Source organism: Haemaphysalis longicornis, unplaced genomic scaffold, assembly GCF_048455015.1.
Source record: "Haemaphysalis longicornis isolate Haplotype H1 unplaced genomic scaffold, Haemaphysalis longicornis Haplotype H1 scaffold_3, whole genome shotgun sequence".
Lineage (NCBI taxonomy): Eukaryota > Metazoa > Arthropoda > Arachnida > Ixodida > Ixodidae > Haemaphysalis > Haemaphysalis longicornis.
Genome location: NW_027526335.1, coordinates 8,400,316 through 8,424,204, shown reverse-complemented (window position 1 = coordinate 8,424,204; position 23,889 = coordinate 8,400,316). Strand labels below are relative to the sequence as shown.

General features: G+C 48.8%; 1 protein-coding gene across 1 annotated transcript in view; it reads right to left on the bottom strand.

Moving 5' to 3' along the window:
• LOC144173913 (uncharacterized) overlaps positions 1 to 23,117 on the bottom strand; it is a 104,946-nt gene extending 81,829 nt beyond the window's left edge. The window contains exon 1 of the mRNA XM_077702238.1: positions 22,991 to 23,117. The gene's annotated coding sequence lies outside the window, so the exon portion shown is untranslated. The remainder of the gene's footprint in view (positions 1 to 22,990) is intronic.
• Positions 23,118 to 23,889: the final 772 nt, after the last annotated feature.

The window sequence follows — 23,889 nt, the reverse complement described above, 5'->3', positions numbered from 1 at the left end:
TGCCGTATTTTTATTAGGGTTCATACTAATCGTTTCCTAAGACGTAAGCTATGACTCGACAAACATGATCATCTAAGTGACCGTGCCGCTTATGTCAGTTGGTCAGTGTCGTCCGTGCATTGCCATCCGGAAAGCCATCGAAAAACCATGTCGTTAATCTTGTCTTCAAATCAATTATGCTAGCTTATTCTTCAAACCTTGGGGCGACTGTGTGTTGGGTGCCATGCCACTCTGGCATTGGCGGAAATGAACTGGCGGATGAAATGGCCGCCAATGCTGCACTCCGAAACACAGTGAACATAACAACACTACCTTACACAGACCCCAAGCCACATATAAAACAATAACTCCGAAAAACTTGGCAAGCAGACTGGAGCGAACAGAAAGACAACAAACTACACGTAATAAAGCCACACTTGGGACAATACACTACTAACTCACACAACAGGCACATTGAAGTTACCTTAGCTAGGTTACGGATAGGCCATGCACATGTAACGCACTCGCACCTGCTCACGGGATCTCCAAGACCCCTGTGTAGCAGGTGTGGGGAGAGCCTATCCGTGATACATATCCTCATTCAATGCAAGGCACTCGACATTACATGACGCAACCATTTCAGAGAACTCTACAGACAACAAATTCCATTGCAACCCTCATACTTTTTAGGAGACGATGCCATGTTTTCTGTTCAGCGCACGTTTAAGTTTCTGTCAGACGTTCACATTTTACAGCTCATCTCATACCACCCATAGTTTTACCCCTGGTCCTATACTCCAGCCACCTTATTTATCTTTTAACCACTCTTGGTCTTCATCCTGGCCCTGTACACCAGCCGTGCTCATAGACTCTAATTGATTTTATTCGTGTTCCCTCTAACCAATTTTAGTTGTCACCTATTCATTAAAAAACTTTCTTGGCGCTCTTTGCCCTAGTTGGCCTTGCGTCATTAACATTTAAACATCATCATCAGTTGGTCAGTGTTAGGCAAGTCCCGCGTCTGGCGGCTGGGTTAGGCAGTGTCAGCCGTCAAAGTGCCGCACTATCTGCCTGGGTGTGTACGTGTTCGTTCGTAACTTTAATTGTTTACCCCACAGTTCTTACTGCTATAAAAAAAAATGTGTGCTAAATTTAAGCACAAATAGCTTGCTGGACAAGCTTATAAGCTTTACTTAACTTGCGTTTGCTTGTGCCGGCCTCAGCCAATCGCACAGCTGGGTATATGACATCATAGGTTCTGTTGCGGGAAATGAACTAGTGGGTCGCGTGGCCGTTCCCTTTTTTCGTAATTATATAGCTTATTTGAGCGAAGGTTACGTTAAAAGTGGTGTCAGTATGATTCTAAAGAGACAGTCTTTCGAATGAACCAAACTTCTATTTTGTCTGCATGGCCACTTTAAATTTACGCTTAAATCGACTCTCCTCGTAACATAACTTGCTACCGCCAACATCGAATTCATCGTCGCAGTTCATGTCGTAAAGCTCGAAGCGCCTCTCGTCGGACTTTGCTTCATTCGCCTGGTTGCTTTAGTGCCGGTTTATTTGTAGCCTATCTCGTCGCAATACTCGTGCCCTCCACGGCAAAAAACACGTGTTTCCATCAGTGGCATTATTAATTGCACTGGCCACGAATCTATTATTTGAACTACTCTAAAATCTTTGCATCACAAGAGAAATGCTTATAGCACCGATTGCGGCGTTTCTTCAATATAATTTACACCTGATCAGTCATGCATCTGGATATTTTACTTTATTGCACAATTAAAGTGCATTCAGTTTAGCAGTACGGTCTAAATACATTTATTCTTAGGATAAAAAAGACTGCTGCTGATCTGGGCATGATTTCGCAATGCAGTTGATACAACATAAAGAATTCGGATAACGTAACATTCCCTAAGATTGACCAGAGACTTTTCCTTGTGAATTGAATCCCTATTCTCCTCTCTCCCTAACTTGGATTAGAGCATTAGTTACCTCATTAATTCAAATTGCCCCCCCCCCCCACCCCCATTCTCACCGTAATTGAACAGTCAAGCCAAACGAGTGAATGACACAAAATACCATTGAGCGGGGCGCAGTGCAAGCCTGTGCAGGAAACAAAACACCTCTTTTTAATTTGCTATTGGGAATACTTTTGAGGTTTTTAGCTTGATTAAACTCAGAAAAAAATACTGGCGCAGCTTGCACTCGTGGTGCAAAGCCGGATAAGCAGCAGGGCTGGAGGCCCCTCTCCCTTCGTCGGAGACCCGGCTGTTGCGCCTGACATATATTTACCAACTTGCTGCTGAACGTTTCCCATGAGCCATGACTGGCAGGCCCGGATCGTTTCGTTCGCAGCCTTTCACATCACTCCCAAAGTGGACGGCGTTAGCACGAGCTAGAGCCCACGGCACCCGGCTTCGCGAACTCGGCGTCTGTGCTCCCCACTACAGGCGCGCACGCACGTGAACTGGCGATGAGAAAAGCACGCCAGAGATAACGCCACAAAGGCTGAGCAGAGTGTTCTCGGAATCGAGCTGGCCGACGCCTGGCGCTCCTCAGAGACGCCCGCTTAAGCGTGCTTGGTATTTTAGGCGCGAAGCCCCTTAGAAGCTGGGGCTTTTGGAGTTTTCTGTCGTGTTCGTCATAATCGTCCCCATCGTAAGCACCGTCTTATGTAGTCACGGGGCTAAAACAACGGGAAACTCGTTTACGCCTCGCGCTAGAACATAACGTGTACTTAAAAAATACACCGGCACACTCGTTTACGCCTCGCGCTTGAGAGCTTCGTGCTTCAAAGACTAGAGAATTTTAGAGCGAAGCTCTATACCTCTACCAGCCAACGGTTTCATCTCCGTTGGCAAAAACGCCAGGGCGCCAAGAATACACTTATACACTGCATGCTTGGCCCCTGCCCAGGTTTCACGTTAGTGGAGATGGGCCTGGATTCTTTTTACCAGTAACGCTGGACGGCGGAACCAAAAGCCTAAACAGCCCTGCTGTTAAAAGAACTGTTTTATTCCAACAAACGTACCTGGGGCTGTCCGTTTTACGACGGCTTTAAAGGGATGCTGCTGAATGTTTTGGCGGCTGCATATTATTTGTGGCAGCACTATGACGGATAGTTATCCATAATAGCCGCTCAAACAAAACTTCCTGCGTTAGTGTTATCGTCTGAGCTGTACAAGCAGTACAACGCTCCACGTGTTTTTTTTTTTTTTCACGTGATAATGTCGGTAAATCACGAGTTGCAGCCGTTTTCTGTAACCATGTTCCTTCCGTAGAAGCCCATATGTGTTGACCTCAAACGGGAATTCAGAAGCGTTTACAAGTTACACAGTGAACAAGCTAATTAAGGCAAATAAATAAAACAGTGCAATGCTAGTATTGTCTCAGCGGCAAATTGTCATACGGTTTGTTCATAAAACACACAGCCGTTTTCTGTAGCCACAGTCCTCACGTAATGGCCCATTTATAGACAAGCGCCGTTTTCTGTAGCCACAGTCCTCACGTAATGACCCATGTATAGACAATAGGCGGGAATTTCGAATGGTTTGCAGCTCGAAGGTGAACTTATTATGACAAGTAAATGACACTCGGTGCGATGGTATAGTGGTCATATCGGCGAACCAAAGTACCATTTTTTCTCGACTTTCTTGCCGTAAATAGTTTTGGTGTGGCAACGCTGGACACGACCCAGCAACTGGTTAGTAGCGGGACACGGTTTCGCTGTAAAAGCGGACAAGTGGCGCCCCTTATTTTCCTCGCCCCACTGCTAGCCGAAATTCTGGCTCGGGACCGCGCCATCTAATGAAACAACGCCCCAAAACATTGCCCTGTGTCCACTTCGCACGTGAAAACATGGGCACGCTACTTATGTCGATGTTTTTCTCGCGCTGGCGTGCATAGACTTTATCGAGCTTCACGCTGCAATGGCTGTCGAATGATTTTCTGCGGAAGGTGGAATATGATGAAGTTAGACATAGGGAGCTGTAGTAATTAGTGCCTGTCTGCCTACATAGGCCATGCGCAACGATTAAACGATTCTATAAGTACACTAGGAAGTTGCTTGCAAACCTGTTGCACAGTTCCTTAAGCCTGTTGCACAGAAGACAAAGTACGCGATAAATTTCCGCTGCAAAAATTATTTCGGAGCGTGTTAAGGGCTTACCTAGAACAAAATGGAGCAAGAAGACAGGAAATTAGGACGGACGAGCTCAGCGCAGCTCTTAGGGGTTGCGAAGAGATAATGTATTTGCCTTTGCTTAATTTTATCTGGTTAAACAACCTTTTAATAACGTAAACTCGAAATATTTTCGCAATTCATTGCTTGTAGAATTTAGGAGACGCCTTTGAAATGCTGATTTTGAAATGCCGATTGAAACGCAATATTTTTAAAATAATGCATCTATTATTTGTTGCCATAAGCAGTTTTTTACACACTTTGCCGGCAGCGAGACAGCTTCATTTGTCTCGCAATGATCAGACAACGATCCCACCGCAGCTGGAGGCTGCAACAAGGAGCTATGACTACGGGCTACAACTTCAGGCCGTCCAGCAGGTCGCGGCGGCCCTCGAGAGGCAGCGACCCGGAGAAGCCGTGGGGGAGGGTGGCGCAAGCCTCCCTGGACCCATGGGCGTGACCCGGAGCGGCCCGTAAGACGAAGTCGCGACGACGTCCAGGCCACGTCACGGTGACGGACCCCTAACCACTCTGCAGGCGTTTAAATAAAGTTGTTCTCTCTCGGGCCTGCTGGCTGTTTACATACGTTTTCCTGCTGAAGTCCACATTCTCTGGCCGAATTCTTCTCGAAATCTAATTTGTGTCGTACAAAGCCGCTCACACAAAAATCCCGCCCCCGTCCGTCTAACGACGACCGTTGGTTGAACGCGAAGCTTTCTCGCTATGGATTCTTTGGTTGGTCAGTCCACTGCGAGTATGTGCTACTCTGGAGGTACGCACCACTTTTCTAGAGTACCCACAGCAGCTCTTGGGTGTGCACTCCGTAGGCCTAACGTTTGGCTTTGGGGTGCACGGCGCGAATTAGTACCTACTGCTTGGCGTTCAGTGAGCAATTTTTTGAGTGTGTGCCGATTTGAGGTGTTAAACCCCAAGATGTGACGTTAGGCTTAACGTCCTAAACCTTGAAATGGGAAGTTAGGCCTAACGTCTTGGGGCTAGCAGCCTTACGGCACTCAGAGACACGACATTCTTCTACGGCGGCTCAGTGGCTATCGTTGTGCTGCTGAGCCCAAGGACGCGGGTTCGATTCCCGGCCGCGGGTGCCGCTTTTCTGATGGAGGCGAAAAGCAAAATCGCACGTGCATTCGAGATTTCAGTGCAAGTTAAAGATCCCCAGGTGGTCAAAATTAGTCCGGAGCCCTCCGCTGTATGCGGCACGCCTCGTCGTCTGTGTAGCGTCGGCGCGTTAAACCACCACAATCGGTTCAGAACGTCATTCTTCTCGTGAAGGATTCGTTGGTTGTCGTCTGAGTTTTACAAACCGCTTCGACCGTGGGCAAGTGTCGCACCATTGCACACTTGTGTCTTCGCCCACTTTTACTAACTGTACTTCACCAATGCATAAGCTTCCATTTGCCTTTTTTGCTGATATGTACGGGCGAAGTTAACACGAAGCCTCTACGGGGATTTCTCAAGGAGGACGTGGAATCTTTTAACTTTCTAACCGCGCGGTTTTTCTTGGAATACCAGTTCAGTATGTCAAGGAAAAATATGACGAGCACTCTCATTGAAAGTCTATTCCCTGTGCCTGTTTATCGCCAGCCTTACTTAGGCCACCAGAAAAGCGCAATGTTTTAAAACGTGTAATGAGTATGTGTGTTCCGCCAAATACAAAAACCTTTTTCTTCAAGCTTCATTTTTTCACACTTGCAGTTAAGACATGTCTGCGCGAAAAGGGAATGTCTATTCCTTGCTCGCACATTTGTCGCCTATGCAATTAACCAGAAACAATTGATCATTTCTTAGTGTTGTGCAATGACGCAGTGTTCTTCTGGGACGTTTTGCAGCGGAATCTCAAGAAGGGCATTGAAATTACTCCGTTCACCATTCGGTTCCTGCCTTTTCATGGTGTTAATCGGGTACCTTATGGCGTTTTTGGAGTGCTGGTTTTTACTGTTTGAATATAGATGTATATAGATTTTTTTTACTATATTCCGCTGCTGTAAGGAATCATGTATATATACATGTGTGTGCTAGTGTACTATACATTGCAAGTAGTTACTGAGTGCGCATGCGATCTTTCAGCCGCTGCTGTTTCAATGTACTTATTCTAACCTTGCGGTTCCTTAAGGCAAGTAATGAACATTTTGTATACTCCAATGCCTGCAGTAGCCAGCTCCTGTTTGGGTTGGAGCTAAACTCAGCAATAAATCATTATTTCTCTCTCTCTCTCTGAACAGCTTGTGGCGGTGCTGCTTGACTTACCGGCATGTGGAACCCCCCCCCTTACCCGGCCAACTAAGTCCATTTTTCGTGAGCTGGCTGCGTTGGTGAGGAGTGTTTATGCGGCGCAGAATGGTCCACCGGTGTGGTTGAATCATTTGGACGCGTGTGTCTGCTTGCCTGTCTTTTGAAGGACGCAAAACGCAATTGGACTCTTTGCTTCTCCGTCAATGCCTGCTAGCTTTTGCATTGTCTTTTAGTCGTTATGTGTGATCGTTATTGTTTCTTAATTTCCATGCATTAAGAAGAAAAAAGTCTAACAGCAGCAATCGGATAGATGCCGGCTTCATAACATAACGCTAGGGACCCAGGTTTGATTCCGGCCGCTGGGCGAGTTTTTTTTTTTTTTTTTACTTCACCCATGATCATTCATCATCATCGTCAGAGAAAGTTGGCGTTCCTGCAGGCCGCACAAGCCTAGCAATCCTATCCAACATCGGCTCTCCGGCATAAAAAGAATTCTTGAACAGAATGACAGAACTATCACCAGACCAGAGGAAGGGAATAAAAACACAACCTGTACCAAGACACATGGGGAAGACCCTCAACAAGGAAAGGAGAGTAGCAAGGACGAATTTTCTAAGAAAGTTCGGAAATCATGTAAACAGCGTCTACACTGGCGCAAGTAAGGGGAGTAACGGCTCTTCCACATGCCTCAACTTCAAAGCCCCCCCGCCCCCCCCCCCCATTCAACACAAGGCTACACCACGCTTAGAAGACAGGACACTGACGAAGCCGAAGCCAGCGCTATTCTGATGACTATCAGATGGTGAGAAGCAAACAACGGGAGCTTAAAAATCATCACGCACTCGACAAGAGCCATCAAAAACATCATCAAAAACATCACTGCCGGGGTAGTACCCATTGGCTCGAAACACATCATCCCAAGGGAGCTGAACCATGTACTAACATTACATGGTGCCCTGATCGCGAAGGCTTGGAAGGAAACAAGAGCGCTGACTCACTTGCGACAAGTCTTACGAACCACAGAGGCGAGGACCACTCCTACGCCCTTCCACCGTACGACTCCAACGGAGAACGTCTTAAAAGCAAAAAGAATTGGAAGGAAAACGCTACCCGCTCCTTACATGCGCACTAAACATCCACGACGCACAAACACTGAGAAGAATACAAGCACATTCCCACACAAATCACCGCTGGCGTTTATGTTCCCAGACAATTTAGTGAGGACTGTTTTCAATGTAACGAAAAAGCCACCCATTTCCACACCATATGGAACTGCCCAGTTATAAGGCAAACCGAGAACAATACACGTTATTTACTAGAAACGGGGGAGGCTACTCTGGCCAACGAGGCCTTGGAAGACCAGCGCCAGCTGATCGACAGGGCCTGGGCGGGGGCACAAGCTTCTGTTGCCCTGGAAAGAGGACTCCACCCAAGTTTCTCCCTTTAGGCCCTTCCCTAATCTCAATAAGGTTTACTTAACTGAACTGAACTGCAGGGCGTATTGGCGTACAACGGCACCAGGGAACACAATAAAGCTTCGCTTTAAAAAGAAAGTCCCTGCATGCGATTCGCAATTGTGGCTGCCGAGCCGGCTTGCGTGGGAGTCAGACACCTTAGCCAATTGCCCACAGGCGTAAAGAGCGCGTGCGGTCGAAAAAAAAGGGTATAGAAAACGGCGCATATTTGCAGCCCAGAATTCCTGTCTGCTTTCAGAAAATCTAATCCCCCCCCCCCCCCCAAGAGCTTTAACCCCCAACTGAGTGTTTAACGCTTCTCCATAAGCAATATGCGAGCATGTGCAACTGACTATACAACGTTAACAGCATTGCTTATCGAAAAAAAAAAGCTATCGAACGGCGCGAGGGTGAGACTCGGCGACGGTACTTCTCGCTGGGTATTTTTACGCTTGGAGAATAAAAAAAAATGGGCTGATTTTATTTTCCTACTACTAGAAGTTCCTTCGATAAACGTGTCCGTGTAGTAAATTGTCATTTTAAGCTATCGTCCTTTATATCGTCAGGTCAAGAAGTTCACGTTCGCGTCGCTCACATTTGAGGCTACATGACACAGACATCAGCAGCAATGGAGCTGGAATATCGACCACCAAAATGACAGTTAGACTAGAAATAAACAGCTTAAACAGTTTGCAAATACCCAACTTACGTTAATCGGGATTAGCATTCGTGTACGCGCCACTCACCCGGGTACGCCAAAGTTCTTTACTGGAAGTTCGACCATGTTGATCAGTCATCTTAGAGGTCAAACATTGCCCGTTCATTTGCGAGCTAATTTATTCATGGTACTGATGTTGCAGCCCACATTACTAGACTTTCTTCTATCTGGTGACGTTGGGTGTAGCGCTATCTGACCGTTTGCGAGCCCTCTCTAGCCGATATGTTGAGCAGACAAGGGGCCGTTATGATTGCCTTCTTAACATGACGTCATTTCACGACTTGAGGAAGAAAGCCCCTGTGAAGCCGTAACCGCCTTTTTGATCTGTTTGCCGATATCGTGCAACGAAACAGCTCGCATGCGAGCTGCATAGCTCGCATATCAATGGTCCGCAGTTCTGAATACCCACACAACACAACTGTTTTGTTGTTGTTGTTGTTGTTGTTGTTGTTGTTGTTGTGATTCGAAGATCTCTTCACAACCCCTTCAGGCGGCCGCTGCTGTGGTTTCGCGTCACCGTCGGCCTTGTAACCGAGTGAACGAAGAGAACACCGAAGGTAGACCAGATAAGCGAGTAGAAAACCGGACGCCCTGGCCAAGGGTGCTGCTCACCAAGCAGAGGTCCCAGCTTCCCGGGATGTGGTGTCATTCGACACTGCAAGGAATATCCTGGCCCGAGTGGTGCAGGCCGTGCATCCAGATAGCCGAGTCGCCAGTGGCCAGGCCCCGAGGGTCCTGCCCGGGTGCACTAGCAGAGACGCCCGGTCGCTCTTGCTTCGCCTGCGGCTTAATTGCCGCAACGTGGGAGCCCGCCTGCTCCCCCAGGGCCGCCGGGCGTCCCCCACCTGCGCCAACTGCCCATAGCACCCACTGTGCTCCTGCCGCCAGCATGACGCCGCGAGGGATGAACTCTGGGTCGCACTCCAGCGACTCGGTGCAACAAGCCACACGTGGAAAGACTTCGTGTTCCCCACGGGACCGGGCATCATTCGTCGTGAGGTCTTCCAGCAGCAGCTGAGCAGCGACTCAACTTCCTTGTCGTGACCGGGCGACGGACGAGACGAACGCGACGTAGACTGTCCCCCACGTTCCGCCCTCTGTCTCCTCTTTCATCCCTCTTTCTCTCTCTACCTATCCTTTCAGACTCCCACTCTCCTTTCCCCGGACTGGGTTGTATGAGGGTGAACTCCCCGTTGAGTTCAATGCGGTCCTTTTCTCTTGTTTCTTAATTGAATCAGTCCCCCTCCCACCACCCCTTGCTCGGAGGCGGCGACACGCTGCGAGATAACGCCAGAGTATCAGGCGCCGTCCTGCGGCCGCTGAAGATACAACCACTTCCTGAGATGCAGCAGTTATGCGCCGTCACCGAGAAGTCTGCAGTTCGCGCTGCGCTCCGATTTCGCACTAGGGAGTACGTAATCGTCAGCCGATTTTTTCTCCAGCTTTATGCTTTAGGCTTGAAGGGGACATGAACACAAAACGCAAGTTTGGTTCATTAAAAAAATTGTCGCGTTAGAATCATGCTGACACCACTTCTAACGTAAACTTCGCTCAAATAAGCTTTATAATTAGGAAAAAAGGGAATGGTCATGCAACCCACTAGCTCATTTCCCGCCACAGAACCTACGATGTCATACCAGATAGTTCTGATATTGGCCATGGCCGGCAAAAGCAAACGCAAATTAGGCAGAGCTTATAAGCTATCACCGGCCAGTGTTAGCGACGCTTAACCTTGGCAACTGTGCACCGCGCCACAAGATGTGGCGAATGGACGAGCGTCTGCTAACCGACAGGGACAGTTCAGCAGCACTTAATGGGTCTATTCGTTTCACCTGCACCGCGTGAACCAGTTCAGGCGGTGCCGCACTTCGCCGTTCGTTTCAGCGGTGCAGCTCGCGGCACCTGAACCGCGCCGTTCGATTCACCGGTGGTGCCGACGGGTGCAGGACGGGTTCATGGCTTTGCCTGCACTCCCTGCCAAGGAGGTGCAGAAGAAGACGAAAAAATTCCCCGCATTTCTCCGTGGGGAAGAATGTGAAAGTGCGAATGCAGGAGTTGAATTTGCGCGGTTCGGTAATGTTCGCGAAAGAGAGATCACACACACACACACAACTACAAAGAAAGAAAGATGCATTTATTCACAGACACCTATTTGTGTTGTCGTTGTACTTGATTGCTAGAGCGGATCTCAGCTTTGAAATTTCGTGTCAGTACTCCTTTAAGCGGGTGCATTAGCCCTTCTCACGCCCGATTCCTGGCCAATCCCCCACGTGGGTATGTGCCATGTCAGCGGCCAGGCAGCGCGCGCCCATCTCCCCCCGTTACCAAGGAAGACGAGGAGATTCCTGGCCAATCCCCCACGTGGGTATGTGCCATGTCAGCGGCCAGGCAGCGCGCGCCCATCTCCCCCCGTTGCCAAGGAAGACGAGGAGCGCGCGCACCCGCAGCTGTTGCTATGTGGACGGACGGCGGTCACCGGAATTTAGGGTCGCTTATAAAGTGCATTCGCACTTAAAAATGTGCAGGCCTGGTTCCGCCGATGGCGGAACCCGCTTTGCACCGCTGTGAACTGGTTCTTGAGGTGCAGGCTGAATCGAATAGACCCAATGCTTCGTTGACTGCTCTGTGCGAGTTCGGTTCTCTGCCTTGGGATGAGTTGAAGGACCACTGGCGCGTGCTTTTAGTAAAGGAGGGTCGTGCGCGCAAGGCGCGCATCACGGCCGCGCTTAACGACACGTTGTGGAGCCTTCGCATCGTACAGAGAGGGTGCACCTTAACCTTCGCGATGCGGGACTATGTTAACCTGCTAAAGGTACGCTACGAGTCCCTTTTACAGCAATGTCCCTCTTACAGCCGTGCGCAGACCTTGGGAAGGCCCGTCTCGGACCCCTCTGTACTCCGGCATATTAGAGCGGGCTCTCCGGACGAGGGTGGGCTAGCAACTGTTCCAGAGGCTACACTCGCTGACGGGTCGGTTAGCACGAGGGCTGAAGATATAGCCGAGGTCTTCGTGGGACATTTTGCCACCCTTTTCTCGACCGAGAACGCGTCGTGGGATGCAGAGGATTTTGAGTACAAGCTTAGTGCGTTTTGTGGGGTGCTGCCGTGTGTGCCAGATCACCTTGTTGATTCGCTGTGTGCTCCCGTGGATGCGCTGACGAGCTCGGCGAGTGTGTTAAAAAATTGAATGGTGCGTCGGCGCCTGGGCTTGACGGGATTCCTGCTGGGTTTTACAAGAGGTTTTTCCCGGCCATGCAGGGTGCGCTCCTCGACATGGTGAACGGCTTTTTTCTCCATGGAATAAGGCCAGAATCGTTCCGTGAGGGTCGCGTAATCTTGATCGCGAAGCCAGGCGGGGATCCCACGCAGCCCCAGGCGTATCGACCAATCACACTCCTCAACACGGACTGCAAGATCGTAGCATCCATTTTGGCTAGACGCACCAGTGCCGTTTTACCCGATATTATCAGCCAAGCGCAAACGTGCAGCGTGCCAGGTCGCACGATTTTCTCGTCCCTGGCATTGATGCGTGATTTATTCAGCTATGCGACGAAGATTGGCACCTCTGGCTGCTTCATCTCCCTAGATCAAGCGAAAGCCTTCGACAGATTGGAACATCGATACCTGGCAGGCGTTTTGCGTCAATACGGCTTTCCGGCCGACTTTGTAACAATGCTTGAGCTGATGTACTCGAACGTGAGCGTTAAGGCACATTCCCACTGGCGATTCGCCTCGTCGCACGACGAAAAGCGACGTCACAAAGCGACGAGCCGGCCGTCGCTTTTCGTCGCTTTGCGACGGCGGAGCAGATCGCTCTCGGGCTCGCCGCGCGACGGCCCCGCGAAACCGGTAAGCCAATCATGGCCGCGGAGTAGGCTGACGCAGCCGGAAACGAAACGTTTGTTTACATCCGGCTATGAAAACGGCGGCGGGCGGGCGAGCCGCCGCCGCTGGGCTCGCTCGGCCAGCGCTTCCATGGCCCGCTATCGCCGGCTGTACCCGCCGGGTAGGGCCGGCAAGCAACTTCGCGTGCGCTTCGGTTCTTTCGTCAGTGGCTTCAGCGTACGCGTGCACTAATCAACGAATAGCGTGGAACTCATCAGTGTGGAGAAACGTGTATGGATTGTAAAAGCAAGTAATCATCGTATACAGGTGGATAGCGAGACGGCAGGTTGACTTGCAGCCTCTTCGTACTTCTATCGGCGACTGGTAAACACGCGTAGAGTTCGGAGGCGTCAGAACTTTGCGCCTGTGAAAAGAAGTGAAATTTGGGGGCCGTGATGCTGGTGTTGTGGCGTGAAAGCAAGCGTGTGCATTTCTTCGTGCAATAATATGTTGAAAAGAGCCTTCTTGAGTTTGTTATTTTCTACTCCTCCCGCAACCCGCAATGCTTTCGGCATTGTTCCAGGTTAGTAGCATGTGTTAAGAAAGGGGCGGGCGAAGAGAAGCAGAGAGGCAGGAGGCCACCGTTCCGAGCAGTTCCTTCTTCTTCCTCTATTTTATTCCTCTACTTCTTTTTCTACATTCTCCCCCCACCAGAAGATGGAGGTCCCATTTCTAGGAAATGAAGTGTCTGCACCGGTCTCTTAATTATCTTCCCATCCTGCGTCTTCAAGCTACAGGCCCGAGTGAGCCCGACTCGTCCAGGAAAAACTTTTGTAACACGGCCCAGCAACCAAAGGCTCCTGGGGGTGCCAGTTGCCTCCACCAAGACCACGTCCCCAACTTGTAAACTTCGGTTGAACGCACTTGAATGATGATGAAAGGACCTCAGCTCGAGGATATACTCTCTTCTCCAGCGATTCCACAAGTTGTCCAAAAGCTTCTGTCGGTACCTAAGCTTGCTAATTGTGTTTTCACGTGTCACCTGGTTGATGTAGGAGTCGTCCCCATTGCCTGGGCCAGGTGTGCTCAGCAAGGAAGTTCCAATGAGAAAGGGCGCAGGGCATATAGGCGAGGGCTCCTCCGCACTGGTGTACGTATAAGTACGAGGCCTTGAATTTATGACAGCTTCTACTTCTGTAAGAAGCGTGGTCAGCTCCTCTGCGCTCAGGCTCGTCTTTCCAAGCATATTTCGCAAGGCTGACTTTACGGAGCGAATCAGCCTCTCCCATCAACTTCCCCACCACGGCGCTGCTGGGACTATGAATGTCCACTTAATCCGGTTGGTGGCGAGAAATGAGGATAATGGAGAGGTGCCCATTATCCTCCGTGCCTCTTTGATATTTCTTGAAGCTCTTCTGAATGCGAGCGCGTTGTCGGAGTACAAAGTGCACGGTACCGCTCGGCGCGCCAGGAACCGACGAAAAGCGAGAAGGAAGGCGTCCGAAGAGAGACCGGTTGTTAACTCCAAGTGCACAGCTCCTGTGGTAGAGCACGTGAACAGCAAGACATACGTCTTTGAAGTAGTTGCGCCCGGGGTGTTTTTCACGTAAAGTGGACCGGCGAAGTCGAGTCCAGTTACCTCAAATGGTTTGAATACCAGTAGTCTGTCATCAGGCAGTGGAGCATGTTGCACGTTAACAGGTCTGCTGCTGAATCGTTTACAGAGGAAGCAAGCACGAATCACCTTCTTCGCCTCCTGCCGAGCATGAATAACCCAGAAACGTTGACGTAACTGGGCCATAGTGCTAACTACACCACCATGAAGTACGCGACAGTGGGCTTCAACAACCATTAACCTTGTGAAGGCATGCCGCTTGGGTAGTATGACCGGATGCTTTTCCTCATAGGCAGCTCTCATTCCCTGAAGACGACCACTTAAACGAAGAACTCGGATGTCGTCGAAAAATGGGTGGAGGTTATGAAGGACAGATTGTTTGTCGACACACTGGCCACGTCGAAGTTGTCCGATCTCTCGGTCGAAAACTTCATTTTGGGTATGCCGTATCCAGAAAATCTCGGCCCTGGCCATCTCCTCGGCGGTGATCGACGCAGGAAACGACCTTTGCGTATGTCGACAACGTTCCATGAACCTGAAGACATGTGCTGGGATACGCAGCACCTTTTGCAGACTGCTAAATCTCTCGAGGCATAAAATGGGCTCTGAATTTCCCTGTGTCTGAAGAAGCACCCCTGCAAATTGAGAGTCCTCATCACCCGGCTGCGGGTCATCACCCGGCTGTGGGTGCACCATCTGCTCCCCGCAGGCGTCTCTCAATCTGCTTGGGTCAGTAGGCCAGTCAGAACGTGGTTTCGGCAGCCACTCTGGGCTTCTCCACCATATTCGACTCTCCCGTAGAGTAGTCGCAGACACACCTCTCGTCAACAAATCTGCAGGGTTATCATCACCTGGGCAATATATCCAGTCCTCTGGTTTGGTTACAGTTGTGATTTCAAGTATTCGGTTCCGGACAAACTGGTTTTGTTTGTTCAGATGCCCTCGGATCCAGTTGAGTACGGTTGTAGAATCGGTCCACATGACAACGCTCAGCGAAAACGTATCCTACGATGTTCGCAGGTAATTCACCATTCTCGTTCCTACCTCTGCGCCCATCAGTTCCAGTTTCGGAAGAGTCAAGGCTTTCATCGGTGCCACTCGAGATTTAGCCATAATCAGGGAAGTGACAACATGATCATTGGTGTCTGACGCCTTGAGGTATGCGCACGCTCCATATGCTTTCAAGCTGGCGTCTACGAAAACGTGAATGTCAGCAGCTTTCACTACTGTGTCAAGTCCATGTCTCACGCACCGCGGGATCCTAATCGAAGCCAGCTGCAGTAAATCGGCGCACCAGGTTTTCCACAACATGGCTACATCTGTGGGTAGCTCAGCATCCCATTACACCTGCCTCATCCACAATTGTTGAAACAGGATCTTAGCTGTGACAGTAAATGGCGCGAGAACTCCAAGTGGGTCGAAGATCCTGGCCGCCGTCTTCAGCAAAGAACGCTTCGAGTTAGACGTGACCGAAGCCAAATACTGGATTACTGCTTTGGGTGATAAGTCAAAACAATCATGCTCTGTATTCCAAAGCATTCCCAGCACGGTCCCAGAAGTTGGTGCTCCGTCAACGTTTTCCTCTTTCTGGTCAAAAACCTTCTGAAGCGGCTTTTCATTAGTTTTCCATTTACGAAGATTCATAGCAGCTTTACTCATTATAGATTTCGATCTCTCGTAAACGTCCAATCCTTCGTTGTATGTGTCCGCTCCTATGAGTAAGTCATCCACGTAAAACGACTTCTTCAGTTTTCCGGCCAAGTCATGGTCGTCCTCGCACACCGTATCCAGGTGATGGTGGATCGTGGCCATGAGCAGAAAAGGACTAGAGGTTGACCCGAATGGCACTCTCGTAAGCAATCAGTGACGTGCTGCACCTATTGCTATGACGACATGCAGTGTAATTTGACGAGTCAACCATAAAGATCGCAATCAAGGTATCAAATATTGCACCAGAAGAATTTAAAAACACTTGGCATGTACTATAAAAATTAAGACGGTAGCTCAGGCTGACAAGAAAAACACATTTCTGGAGGTCAAAATTGGCGTCCACACCACAAGGCGATCGAGTAACGTTGTTCCAAAAGCGAGCCAAAGGCGGATGTCGAGCTAAAGAACAGCACACAATTTTTTTACTGTATCCATTTATTTCTTTCAATCCCTTTTAGTAACATAGCTGGGCTCTCTGCTTCAATGCAAGCTTTGTTGCGTTATCACCTTCCCGGCCGCCACCGCCACCACGCCATCGTCTGCTGCTATGTTACAAGTTTATGGCGTGATCACAGAAAAAGAAGGCCGGGACCATCGCTTCAATGACACATAAGAGCAGCGAAGCGCTACGCCTGATAACCGCGGAGCGCACCGATGTCGCCGATTCACTCATTCGTCAAGCTCGATTTCAATCAGCGCTGTAATGAACCAAAGAGTCACTTTTCTTTGTTATTTTTCTCTTGAGTTCGATCATGAGCTTACTAGGACGAGTATGGACAATGGCATGCATTGGGTTCTCTTTGTCATGGAGAGGCTTGTACTGCCCTCTTATGTTGCGGTTACGCCAAACAAATAATTTTTATTTTACTGCAAACATAAAAGCAAAATACTGCACGTTATTTGTATGCTGCATGACCGCTGACTTGGAAGCAGTTAAAACTATAATTTCTTTCGGTAGGAAACATGCTTCAAACAGCGCGAATGCGAAACTGCGCCTGCTGCAAATGGGCGGACATTTCGCGGCTATGTTTTTTTCGGGGAACATAATAACAAAAAAATTACACCATCTTCCCGTGGGGAACCCTGATGAGGATGCGAAGCATCGTGGCGGTTCCGTGTGGTTCCATTGTGTTGCCGTTATGTTGAGTGATCTGGTTTTTACTAGCGCCAGAGGGAATTCCGCGTCCGGGTCCACACCGGTGGCAAAGGCACGCAAGGGCTGTTGTGTTACGGTGAGTAGGCGGTGGTTCTCGAGGCACCGAAACTCGTCCATCATGTTCTTGTCGATGTTGTCTCTGTGGTAGAATCGGTAGTCTCCGTCAGCTTTGGTGAGGTAAAGGTTGTTGACATTGGTGCACCGGCTGAGAGCAATGTACACGCCCTCCTCTTCGCAGCTTTGTCTTCTCGTTCTTCTTCTTATTCGGCGGTTCCCCTACGGGAAGATTACGACGGTGGTTGAACGCGAACCTATCTCGTGATGGATTCTTTGGTTGGCCAATCCCTAGGGGCATCCTGCCACAATCAGCATCAGAGGCGCTGCGGACGGGGCTGGTTGAGCTGCAAGGCGCGTGGCGCTTCCCACCACAGCTTTCCCACGGGAAATTCAGCATCCCCCTCTAAAGTTTTCAGTTCGTCGTTTCCGTTGACGTTCAGCTTCGCGTGCCTTCGTTGTATCAGTAGCTTCTTGACGTAGTTTGAATGAGTCAAGGACATAAGGCGCGTTCGTAGCACTTGCTCCTGTCCCGGATTTGCAGCGTAGTGGGAAGAGCACCGCGTACCTCCCGTTGCGGCCAGAGAGTCGTGGGATCGAAACCGGGCGCCGCGAACTATTTCTTTTTTTTTATAGTGCAGTATCGCGGAGCTGTGGGTGTAAGGAGGAGAGTTGCGCATGCGCAGTGTGAGTGTGGACGGCGCCGCCATCAACGACGGAGGACCAGGCGAGCCTAAGAAATGCTCCGAATTTAAAACTATTTTGCTGAAATCAGAGAATATGGCTCAGCCAAAATTTGTTAAAAACCGTAAAATAAAATGTGGTTACGTCAGCGCCTGCCATTATATACCTAGCGCCTTTTAACCGCATCCCACGAATCAGGCACCTGATAATTTCAAATCTTAAAACTAACGTGCCGACGAGAATCATCTACGTTAATGTCGCATTTTTTCGTTTCTTCTTCGCAAAAAAAAAAAAAAAAAAAAAAAACGTCAGAAAATGGAACAAAATAAAAAAATTCTTGTCACGACTGCACCACTTGTCCTATTGCCGACAAAAAGTTGGCACTTAGGAGCCGAATGACTTCCGGGGCCGACGTCCGCCCAACAACGCCAAAGCACCCGGCCGCGACTCCACCTTTAAACCTAACTTGTAAGATACGTAGTACTTAGCGCCTGTCCCATCTGCATTCCTCTCCTGTGTTCTCGTCGTCTTCTATTTCTTTTTTTTTTTTTTGCGCTACGGAATGTGCATACGTACTACGGCATATTGTTTCTATCTTTGCGCCAGAAATGCAGCACACGCCCAACGAGAAAAGCCCGTATGTATCAGACCGACCGAGCTTGCACGACGAACACGTTTTCTTGTTTTGACGTCCGAGCGGCGCTGACAACGGAGATCCGCCGTGCATTGCTGCTAGCGTTCGCTGCTCTGCAAAGCGATAAATAGACGCGTGTGTAGTTGGAATTTTTGCATGCTGCGACCTTGCCTCTCAGTGCTGAACGCCACGCGCAAAACGCCGCCGTGATCGGCGTAACTTAAAGGCCGATGAACTTAGCGGGGCAACTGTTCGCAAGTGTTGGCTTTCCGCCGGCAGACCGGTTCCAGTCCAGGTGCGCGGTGTTTACGAAACACACGCCTCCACTGCTTAGCTCAGTGCGCGAGAAGTTGAAGGATACCTCTTCGGCACTTGGGATTTCTGACGAGTGAAGGCGGTACGTGTACAAAGCTTCTTGAACTTTGATAATTAAGTTATCACCACGAATCTCTCCACGAAACACCACGAATCGCACGTAACTCTGCATAAAAACTTCGGCTTTAAATCTACAGTTGTTGTTTTTTGGAAAGAATATGATGTTTGGGATTAGCTCCTTGCTGTTTTTGTGTGGTTTGTAGCGTATATTTTCTTTTTAATCACTATTGCCTTCACGTCGTTATGTGCACTTGATCCGCTATCTATTGTAGTCGTGAATATATTGTATTTTCGGTGCCAGTTTTGTTTGACACCCACAAGCTGTGTCTATATACCACGTTTTTTGTTTTTTTTTCCACCCCGCTGCTGTTTGTGACCGTGAAGGATGTAGGGCTCTGTCAATTGGCTGAGTGCAACTTTTTACGCCATAACAGTGTACGATTATGGAAACAAATAAACAAGCAAACAAACAGTAGCGCGTAGGGCCCGTCCAGTTTGTTCACCGTTCTCTCCGTGTGCTAAACCTTGCTTCGTAATCATGCGCCAACAAACCCAACGGCACGTTTTATTAAAGTGACTTAAACGTAATTTGCGAGCCCTTCATGCCCCCTTGGCCTCCTTTTTTTCTACTTAGGTACTGTATTATTTCGAAGCCAACTCAAATGAAATTTTATTCCAGAAATAAGTACAGGGCAGGTAAGGGAGTAAAAACTAGAAGGGGGGGTCACAAGGGTCGCACCGTAGGCGAGAACTCGATTAATTCTTGATGTTTGTAGATGCCGTGAGCCTCTATCGGCAACGACCCCCGCCGCGGTGGCTCAGTGGCTAAGGCGTTGCGCTGCTGAGCACGAGGTAGCGGGTTCGATTCCCGGCAGCGGCGGCCGCTTTTCTGAAGGAGACGAAAAGCAAAAACGCCCGTGTGTACGAGATTTCGGCGCACATTAAAGATCCCCAGGTGGTCAAGATTAATTCGTACCCTCCACTACGGCACGCCTCATCGCCTGCGTTGCGTCGGCGCGTTAAACCCTACAATCAATCAAGCAATGTATCGGCAACGAATTCACTCATTTCCGAGTGCGGGACTGTTTTGTTTGAATAGGCCGCAGTGATAATTATGCGAGAGTGACCCCGTGTCATAAAAGCTATGACACAGTTTGCTGTTAATTGGAAAATTTGAGTAACCGGCGTGCACTTTTCTAGCATTATTATAAAAAAAAATCCGCGTAGACGTGTATACCTCAAACCAACGTTCCCCATAAGGCAAACACATGTACACTAAATGTCGAGGCATCCTCCTCGGTTGCACCATTATCACCTTTAATAATTCAAATTCTAATTACAATTTATTTTTTCTTTCAACATAATGCAATGTCGATGGTCTCCCTGGCAAGAAAGTTGTTGCTACAGCTTGACGGGGCCAGGGAGCCAAATTGGCAGCTCAATGACGACTGTGGAAAGTACAGTGCAGTTATAACGAGGGATGCAGCATGGCAGTACGTTTTAGAAGACCGATAAACATCACGAAAAAAATAAAACAATAAAATACTTGTATAGCGAGCTTGAACGCATTGGTTCGGCGTCACATAATCATGTACAGGTAAAAGAACAGACCAGACAATCCACGCATATTTACACACCAATATAGCAAATGGAATTCAAAAACAATAATTTCTGACAAACGCATCACGTAAGGAAGCACGTGTTAGTGTTCCCTAATTGCCGCTAATTCCGTGTAATTTATTTAATATGCTTAGAATGATGTATGCCAATGACTGCCAAAGATAATTGGTTCGTGGGCGTGGAACGAGCCATTGTCCCGAGTCGCGCGTTGTATAAGTGCTAATTCGTAAACATAGACCGCATAATTGTGTTAACAATTGCTTATATTTATCATTTGAAAAGTGTAACTGATAGAGCAGACGGTAAGAATAAAACTGCCTAATACTGATTATTCTATGCGGCTCAAACAATTGCTTAGTCGGATGAAGATACGGGATGCTATTTATACATCTGATAGCTTTCTTTTCTAACAGCAGTAACGTGTTAATATATTTCTTGGTTGTCGTGGCCCAAACCACGGTGTGAGAAAAATATCTTACACCGTGGCCCAAACTAACGTGCAGTAATTCAGGTGTGACCGGAAAAGCGAATGGTATATTTGAAGTTTAATGTTCAGCGGGAAGAAGTCACGGCATCGGTACAATGCGCCCACTGCGCATGACAGTTTTTTTTGCCAGTAAATCAACATGGGCGTCCCATGTCATGCGGTGCGAAAGCACCACCCCCAATACTTTGTGCTGCTTAACAATGTCGATTTGCGAGGCCCCCAAGATCAAGTCTTCGATTTCATTTACATTTTTATTTTTAGGCGCGAATAAAATGCCTTTGGTTTTCTTTGCATAATTTTTAAACAGTTTTCGTTTGACCAAGCGTGTAATTGTGTTAAGGTAAAATTGGCGGCGGAAACCAGGCGGGTTGCGTCAGCATTGCTAATAAATAAACTAGTACCATCTGCGTACAACACACATTCCGCTTTTTTATCAATAGAAATTACATCGTTAACATAAATATTGAATAAAACCGGTCTCAGAACACTTCCTTGCGGTACACCGCACAATATCTTTCTAAATGAAGACTGATGGCCATTGTGCACAACACATTGCTCCCTATTAGGCATGCCATATAGGATTGCATAAGGGCGTGCGATACCCCCCGAATTCCATACTTGTGAAGCTTTTGCAGAAGAATGTTATGACGCAGAGAATCAAATGCCTTGGTGTAGTCGATGAATATTGCAAGTGTAAGTTTGGAGGCTTCTATGTTTTTTAATATTATTTCTTTCTGCAAGAGCAGCGCAGACTCGGTGGAGCAGCCTTTCCTGAAACCATGCTGGCGTTCGGACAAAATGTTATGCTTAAAAAAAATATTTCAAGCCGCGCCAAAATAATTTTTTCGAAACCCTTTGATAGCACTGGTAGAGCAGATATGGGTGTATAGTTAGAGGCATTGTTTTTGTCACCACCCTTAAATATAACAGACATTTCAGCGCGTTTAATTTTGTGCGGGAAGCAATCCGACTAGATTGCAAGACTAGATACGGCCAAACTAGGTCGAGGGCGTGTTTTACGGGTTTAATCTGCATGCTTTCAATGTCGAGGGCTTTGCTGTTTTTAAGTGACATAAAAGCTTGATTAACTTCCAAGCTGTCTGTTGGTTTCAAGAAAGCAGTTTCGAGAACATGGTGGTCGAGAGTACATGACATGGGGTTGGGGGAAGTAATGTTAGCATTTGCATTGATGAAGTGATCGTTGAAGTGCTGTCGCAGTAAGGGTCTCGCCACGAACAGTTAGTTCTGACGTTTCCGTCGTCCCGGTGCGTTTTCCCAATGCATCATTTATAATTTTCCATATTTGATCAGGACGGTATGCGTCAGAAAATAGCTGCTGATAATACTGGGCTTTGGCCTTCCGTAGTTCGGCGGTCAAACGATTGCGGAGAGTTTTAAATGCTTTATGCGCCGCCGAGGTGCCCGTTTTTACAAAAAAATAAGCGATGAAGCTGGTTCTTTTCTCTTATCATAGGTCGCGGGTTCGATTCCCGGCCGCGGCGGCCGCTTTTCTGATGGAGGCGAAAAGCAAAAACGCCCGTGTGTACGAGATTTCGGCGCACGTTAAAGATCCCCAGGTGGTCAAAATTAATCCGGAGCCCTCCACTACGGCGCGCCTCATCGCCTGCGTTGCGTCGGCGCGTTAAACCCCACAATCAATCAATCAATTTCTCTTATCATTTTTAGTTGATCAGGCCCAATCTACGGTTTTCTGATACGCTTTCTGGCTGTGGAAGATTTTATCGGAAAACAGGCGTTGTAGTTTCTAGCGAAGAATGCTAAAAATTCATTGTAAGCGCCGTCTGCGGTACCATGCTTAAAGGGGCCCTGAAAGGGGTTTTGAGCACACTAAGTGAACAAGCGCAATCATTAGATTGGGTCGTCAACGTCATCTGTGCCAAGTATTACTCTTTTACGCACAGCGGAAAGCTCACACTTTTGTTGCAAAGTTTGTCGCTTTTTTCTCACCCTTCCCTTCGTGTTTTTGGACGCCGCCATCTTCACATGTCTACGTCATCGATTCCCAGATGTTCGTCATGAGCTAGACATCCTGCTATTGGGCGACTTTTTCACGCCCTTCCGTGAAAGAGATGAGTCGTCTGCTCAGCGTCGGCTCATCGGCTGATCTGCCGGCGTAGTGCCGGAGTGCTTGGACATTTTACAACAAACGAAACAAGTGTAAACAAACGCTTAACCGTTTGTATTGAATGCAACACGGCTATAACACGACATGCATATTCTCTTACCTGAGTACAGTCTTTGTCAAAATTTTGTGGGCCACGGTGACCGTGGCCGGAGCAGGCGCGCGGCCGTGCATGGGCGCTGCGCTTGCCACTGTCGGCTGGTTGCGCGGCTAAAGAGAGCGAGGGGAAGTTTTGCTCTTGCTTTTGTAGTGTGTCCGGCGCGACAAGTGCTGCGCAAAGTATGTGCGCTGAAGCGAAGTGCTCCAGCTCTGAGAAGCCGGCCCCGCTGCACTTATCGCGCCAGCCATGTACTACGAAGGGAAGTGTGAAAGTTCCCCTCACTCTCTTTAGCCGCGCAACCAGCCAACAGTGGCAAGCGCAGCGCCCCTGCACGGCCGCGCGCCTGCTCCTGCCACGGTTCCCGTGGCCCACAAAATTTTGACAAAGACTGTACGTTCCATAAAGAAAGCGTTGAAGCCCCGTGGCACTTATTTCGTGCAATCGCAGAAAACGCCCTGAGCAGAATTCCCATGTTTGACGCACACACTTTATTCAACTTCAAAACAATCCAGAGATGCGTTTCGAACGAACACAACGTCACAACATGCGTTGCAAGTCTGAACCGCGATTGACAGACGACGGGTTGCCTCCTCCTGCCCGTCGTAAATTCGGCTCTCGCCTCGCGCGCGGTTTGCGGGGACGAACAGCAAGTCACTTAACTCTGACGCACAAGCCGAGATGGCTTTTAGCCACGCACACTGCACATACCCCATGCGAGGTTGAGTCGTACGTCGCTCGAGAACGATAATCCAGACCATGGGAAGCACTATTCACCCGCAGAAGCACAGCGTCGCATTTCATCGCGAAACAAAGGCGTCCACAACACACACACCATCGCCTCCTGTAATGCCAAACCACAGAACAGTCAAGGTAAATGTAACTGGTAGCGAAGCTTCCATAGA